This window comes from Otolemur garnettii, unplaced genomic scaffold (genome assembly GCF_000181295.1).
Source record: "Otolemur garnettii isolate 467f Iridium unplaced genomic scaffold, OtoGar3 scaffold00128, whole genome shotgun sequence".
In the NCBI taxonomy this organism is placed as follows: domain Eukaryota; kingdom Metazoa; phylum Chordata; class Mammalia; order Primates; family Galagidae; genus Otolemur; species Otolemur garnettii.
Genome location: NW_003852523.1, coordinates 2,396,336 through 2,403,339, shown reverse-complemented (window position 1 = coordinate 2,403,339; position 7,004 = coordinate 2,396,336). Strand labels below are relative to the sequence as shown.

The 7,004-nt window shown below is 48.1% G+C and overlaps 1 long non-coding RNA gene across 1 annotated transcript; it reads left to right on the top strand.

Annotated features, from left to right (window-relative positions):
• Window positions 1–471: 471 nt before the first annotated feature.
• Window positions 472–2,220, top strand: LOC111727880. The gene is made up of 2 exons (XR_002775317.1): window positions 472–1,544; window positions 2,059–2,220. It is a non-coding gene; the product is annotated as an uncharacterized LOC111727880 (long non-coding RNA).
• The last annotated feature ends 4,784 nt before the right edge of the window (window positions 2,221–7,004 follow it).

Here is a 7,004-nt window from a genome sequence, read left to right as displayed (position 1 = left end):
GCTGCCTGTAATTTATTCCTATACATCAGTGACTTTAATCAAGACAAAAGCTCTCCTGGCTGGGCTTGGTGGCTCACACCTGTAATCCCGGCACTATGGGAGGCCCAGGCAGGAGGATCCCTTGAGCTCAGGAGTTTGAGACCAGCCTGAGCAACAGCAACACCCTGTCTCTACTAAAAATAGAAAAACTAGCCAGGCATGGTGGCTAGAGGCTTGGAACACTTGACCCCAGGAGTTTGAGATTGCTGTAAGCCAGACTGAGCAAGAGCAAGACCCTTGTCTCTACTAAAAATAGAAAAACTAGCCAGATGCTGTGGTAGGTACCTGTAGTCCTAGCTACTCAGGAGGCTGAGGCAGGAGGATCTCTTGAACCCAAGAGTTTGAGGTTACAGTGAGCTGTGATTAGGCTGCTGCACTCTAGCTGGGGCAACAGAGGGAGACTTTGTCTCAACAAACAAACATACAAACAGACAGACAAAAAAACCCCCAAAGCTCAGAGCACAGAAGTGATCTGCCCAGCACAGGGTTTAAGCGGGGCCCTCTCCCCCTCAGGGTGCCGGGGCTGTTTTTGACCTGCTTGCCCTGGACCAGCCTCTTCATGTGACAAGTACTGGTTTCTTACATGTCACAGGAAGCTGAACTGAGTTCCAGGGCAGAGTCCAGCAGAGTGTGGGTCTCATTGTGTGGCTGTGTGACAGAGGACCCAGGACCTGTCCACTTGAGCAAAACTGAGGGGACTGGGATAAAGCAAAGCTTGGACGGGACAGAGGGGACCCTACAGGCTGTCTGCCCCAGGTCTGAGGCAGGACTCAGCCGTGAGGGTGACAGGATGGACGCCTGGCCCTGTGGTGTCCACACGGCTGCTCTCACAAGTGATCAGGGCTGAGTCTGCCCCTGCCCCTGCCCCATGCCCAGAAGCTGTCACGCAACCCCACTTCCAGCCCAAGTGGACACTTCAAGAAACCTGCCTTTGCCTCGCCCACTTGCCCCGGGAATTGTTTACTTGTTTCAGATAAATCCTCAGTCCACCCAGTGCAGAATGAAATGAAATTTGGTAAGTGATGCAGCACAGCCCAACCTATAATTCCAACTCCAGAGATTAATTAAACCAGACACTGTAATTAGATCGGCCAGCCAGCTGGTTTGTGTACAAGCAGCCCCGCCTTATAAACACCCAACTGACGTACAGTTTGCACTTATGAACAGAGGCTATTACAGGTAATAGGTAACGTACCTGTGTACATACAAACTCAAGAAACAGCCCACAGACCTATCTCATTCGTGACTGGGCACTGCCTGTATGTCTTTTTAAAATCTTGTGCTGGAGAGAACAGCAACAGCACCAGCTGTTCCTTCATCCTCTAGATGCCGAACTGGGCTGGGCAGGAACTGTTCTCCCTGTCCAACAAGTGCAAACACAACCCTGGGGGTGCACCAGCCTCCAGACCTGCGTGTGGAGGAGGCCGACCTGGAAACGTCAGCACAGACATTTGTATCCCAAGCCTTTGACCTCCAACAGCGGGATAAAGAAATAGCACAGACATGTGAGTGTGGCCTGGGTGCTCATGCTGGATCTGAGCTGTCCCAGCCTGTCTTGACAGTGGGCAGAGGCCACATAGCATCCCTGGGCTCCGCTCACGCTTACACGCAGACACCAAGATGACCCCATGGGCCATGTCTCTCCCTATCAGATGTTGCCTAACAAACTTTTTTTGTTTTTAAACTCGGCTATTCCTTTAAAAAGGGGTATCTTATTATTGCACTGGGGACAATAACCCACGTTACTTGGCCCCAAGTAGACAAGCACCACAGAGGTCCTGAGGATTGGGGGGGGGGTTCATTTATTTCTGCTCCTGTTGAACCCCCAAGTCTGAAGGGCCAAGGCCCTGCTGAGGAAGGGCCCGTAGCCTCCCCATCGGGGTGGGAGGGCACTGCCCCTCTTCCTGGCAGGTGAAGGCACCTGAGGAAGGGCCGGCAGCCTCCCTGTCAGGGTGGGAGGTGGGAGGGCACTGTCCCTCTTCCTGGGAGGTGAAGGCACCTTTCACTTTCACTCTCCAGACCCTGCCCGCCCTGTAACCTCCCAGCCAGCCAGGAGGTTCTAACTAGGGAACAGTCATTGGCAATTCACTGTTTATGGACATCATAAAACAGACATTCAGCACAAGGACTACATTTCCTTTATAGCCCAGGAGCACAATAAAGTTAAATGATTCACAGTGACCTTGCCTGGCTTCTTAAAGGCACAGGAGCCCTTTCCAGGTGTGTCCCTGTCAGGAGCTGCACAAGGTTGTCAGCAGCCTTAGGGACATCCAGACAGCTGATGCTCAGCCGTGTGGACAGAAGTCGGCACAGTGGACCCAGGACCTGACGACCTGAAATTCTATAGAGTGCCCTGCACTGGCCCTGCCGATTCAGGGTCTGGCCCCTGGGGGCAGGCACTAGGGTGAATTGTCTCCCTTTCATTGTTGGAGAGCGGAATTCCATGCTCTGTGTAGTGTGCATTTGGTCTCAGATATTTGTGCATTATTTGTGTGCCCTCCTCTCTTCCTTGGGATTAGCTCCTAAGTGGGAACCTGCCCATGAAGCCGGATGCCTCTGGACAGCCAGCCAGCCCTTTCCTGTCCTGTGAGGTAGCGTTTTGCAAGGTCACGCCCCTGTAACATCTTTACCGTGTGCCTACTGGGCTCTGCCCTGCCCAAGTGGTGTGAGTGTGTTAACTCCCTTGAATCCTCCTCACACCCTGCAGCGGCTGCGTGACAGCAAGAGAGGGCCAGGTCATGACGTGGCCAAGCCCTAGCTGCCCTACCCTCATTGTGATCTCACTCAGGGCTGCAGAGATGGGACAGGGCTGCCCTCAGCCACAGTGGGGAGACAGAGTCTGCACCAGTCCCTCGCCTTTCTCCTGGTAGATCAACTTCTCACAAAGAGGGTGTGGGTGTGAATGCTGGGACACTTGCATGGTGCCTTCAGAGGAACGTGGACGGGAACCAGTGGCTGATCACACGTGCCGGTGGGGCCGTTCACTGTATGATGCCCTGTGCGTGTCACTGTGATCTAATAACCCTATGCGAAAGGTTAATCATGGTGAAGCCAAAGGAAATCAACTCTGCATAATTATGTCTAGGGCCTTGACTTCGTGTCAAGTGACCCCACAAGACTAGTTCCAGGAAGAATTCCGTCAGGATAAACTCTGACCCAACCAGCACATCAATTATAATGCAAATGACAAGATGTTTGTAAAAATCTAGTAAAGACTGAGTCCTTTTTTGAAAACCAGAGTTTTTATTACATCTGTGGACTTTAATAGGTTGCACATAGTTGTAAAGTTTGTAGCAAGAGGAATAAGAAACAGCCAACTGACTGTTGCAATGACAAGAGACGAGAAGCAACATAAATACCCTCAGTCGTACAAACAGTGTGCATTCACGAGGGAAAACTATGCTGCTATAAAAAAGTGGAGGAAGATTTCCCTGTCCTGCTGTGGTGTGACCTTATACTGTAGGTCAGAAAGCTGCAGGTTCATCTGGCTGAAGAGCCAGAGAAGACGGAAATGAGGGGAGGAGTCCCCAGAAGAGGAAACCGTGAGGGATGCACATTGCCCACAAACGCCTGCACCCTGGTTGATCCCTGAATTGCATGTGTGTGGACTAGAAGGATGAAAGAGCTTAGCCAGAGTCTCAGCTTCAAATGTAGGGAAGACCGAGTTTGGAGCTCGAGTGCAGTCCAGTTGGAGGGCTTGATAAACACCCCAGGTTTCCTGCTAACACCCAGAAGGGTCACTCCGGAGATCTACCCCAGCCAATAGATCCAAGCCGCCACAAATTCAAGATCATCAGTGAGTAAAGTAACTGACTGCCAGAATAAAATCAATTCTCTTCAGAGAAAGATAACAAAATCCCGAGTCTCTACAAGGTGTTATTCATAATGTTTGCATATAATAAATAAAAAGACATCCAGATAAACAGGAAAATATGACCTATAACCAGGAGAAAATCACCCACAGACACCTTTGATAATTAAGATCTTGAATTAGCAGAAATGTAGCAATCATGTGTCCAATGCCCTGAACAAAAAAAGACATTAGTAAATAGTAAACAGATGGGGAATCTCAAGAGACAAATCTACGAATAAGAATCAAGTGAAAATTTTGAATTTAATAATATAATATCTGGATTAGGTTATAGATGTGGTTTGGAGTCAGCAGAAAAGAGGGCAGAGGAACAGAAATTACACACTCTGAAGAGCAGAGAGAAAAAATGTTCTTTAAGAAAGAAAGAGCAGAGGCACAGTCGCCTGAGAAATAAAAGCAGACTTTCTAAGATGCGTGTCATTAGTGAGAAAGAATGGTGCATATCCACATTTGAAGAAATAATGAATTAACATTTTAAAAATTTGGTTACAATACATATTAACAGACCACAAAAACTCAATAAACACCAAGAAGGATAAATGAAAAGAAAATCAGACCAAATCACATCACTCCTGAAACCCAAAGGCAAAAAAAAAAAAAAAAAGGAAAAAAGGAAAAAGCAGTAAGAGAAAAAAGCATCCCACACGGGGCATCGCGATCAAACAGCTGACCTCACACCAGAAAAGGCGGAAGCCAGGGGCATCGTGATCAAACAGCTGACCTCACACCAGAAAAGGCGGAAGCCAGAAAGAAATGAATCAACATCTCCAAACTCTTTAAAGAAAATAAATAAAAATTCCTGTGAAGGCAGAATTCTATATCCCGAAAAACTGCCCTTCAAAATGAAGGGGAACTAAAGACGGGTTCCACTGAGCAAACGCTGAGGGAATTAGTCACTAGCAGACCTACACTGCAAGCAATGTTGAAGCGAAGAAGTAACGCTTTAGGCCGGGGCATGCAAGTCGGAAGATGGGATACGCAGTAAGAAATAAAAGCATTAGACATGATAAATATGTAGGCAACTATTGAGTTATTCATTAAGTTTCTTTTCATAATTTCTTCCAAAGACAACTGGCTATTTAAAGCAAAAATTGTAATGTGTAAAGCCTTAAAATGTATGATGGCAATAGCTCAAAGGTACCAGGAGAGAGGACAAGGGAGAGGGTACTGCTCCCGTGTGAGGTGGTACAATATTAGTTCAAAGCAGACTGAAAAATATTAATCATTAAAATATTGATAGATCTGAACAGACAAAGAAGATCTGTGGATGGCCAATCAGCAAATGAACAGATGCCCTACATCATGTGTCATTAGGAAATTACAAATTAAAATGACAGTAAGATACCATGTCACACCCATCAGAATGCAAAGATCTCCAGTGCCAAGACCCCAGACGCTGGTGAGGACAATGATGGTGACACACCATGTCACACCCATCAGAATGCAAAGATCTCGGACATCAAGACCCCAGACGCTGGTGAGGATGAATGATGGTGAGACACCGTGTCACATCCTCCGTCAGAATGCAAAGATCTCAGACACCAAGCTCCCAGACGCTGGTGAGGATGAATGATGGTGAGACACCGTGTTACATCCGTCAGAATGCAAAGATCTAGGACACCAAGACCCCAGACGCTGGTGAGGACGAATGACACAGACACCATGACACACCCTTCAGAATGCAAAGATCTCAGACACTGAGACCCCAGACGCTGGTGAGGACGAATGACACAGACACCATGACACACCCGTCAGAATGCAAAGATCTCCAACGCCAAGACCCCAGACGCTGGTGAGGATGTGACCCAGCGGGAACTCACAGTCACTGCAGGTGGGATGGAAAGCGATGCAGGCCTGCAGGAAACCTGGGTGGCAGCTTCTTACAAAACTAAACACATTCTGACGTAAGATCCAGCAATGTGCTCTTGGCATTTACGCAAATGAAGTGAAAACCGATGTGCACACAAGAACCTGTGCGTGAGTGTTCACAGCAGCTCTATTCCTAACGGACTAAATCAAGACCCAGAAGCGGTCAGGAGGCCCTTCAAGAGTGAATGGATAGCAAGCAGTAATAAGTATGTCCAGAAGTGCTAGTCACCGCTGTGAGGAGGAGGAGAAGATCTTAAGTACGTATTAGTAAGAGAAAGAAGACTGGAAAAGGCTACATTTAGTGCCGTCCCAACTGGTGACATTCTGGGAAAGGAGACAGGGAGAGGGTCGGGATGGGGAGGGAGGACAGGCGGAGCCATGGAGACAGGGAGAGGGTCGGGATGGGGAGGGAGGACAGGCGGAGCCATGGAGACAGGAAGAGGGTCGGGATGGGGAGGGAGGACAGGCGGAGCCTAGCGCTGTCCCGTGTGGCACATGGCCTTACACATTTGCCCAAACCCAGAGAGCGGGCAGCACCTGGAGGTTGTGGACTCGGATGCGAGCCGTGGACGTCAGCTCACCGGTCACGAAGTTGCAGGGTGTTGGCGCTGGCAGAGGCTGACATTTTTGTGGGGAGAGAACAAGTGGGAACTCTATACTTTTCCTTCGTTTTGGTTTTAATTTTAAAAAAAAATCTATCAATTTTGAAAAAGTGAAAGATGCATATAGTAACATAACGACCAACTAAAATAACACTAAAAGGTCTAGCTAGGAATCAAATGACATACAAAAATTTGTTCAGTGAACCCAAGAGGAGGCAGAAAAGGTTGACCAGAGAGACAAAAGTGAGATCGACAAAAAGCCGATAGCAGCAGGGTGGGAATAATCCCACCCACGGCAGCAAACACATTCAATGCGAGTGCTCACAGAAAGAAATAACACCAAAGGATCTTTCAGAAAAAGGGGCACAAGTGAAACCCCCACGTGTATTACGAGGCTATCATAACCCCAAATGACAAAAGCATGACACAGACATTGTAGCAGATGAAAAGTTACCGTTCTCCACTGACACAGGGACACAGAAATCACTAACGTGTCACTGGGAAATCACATCTAGAACATAGAGAAAGAGACCCATCAGGGGAAAGGGCCGGGTGTCCTTTGTTAAATTTATGCCCAAGTATTTCCCTAGGAATATTTCCTGGGAATGCAAGTGGGTTTGCCC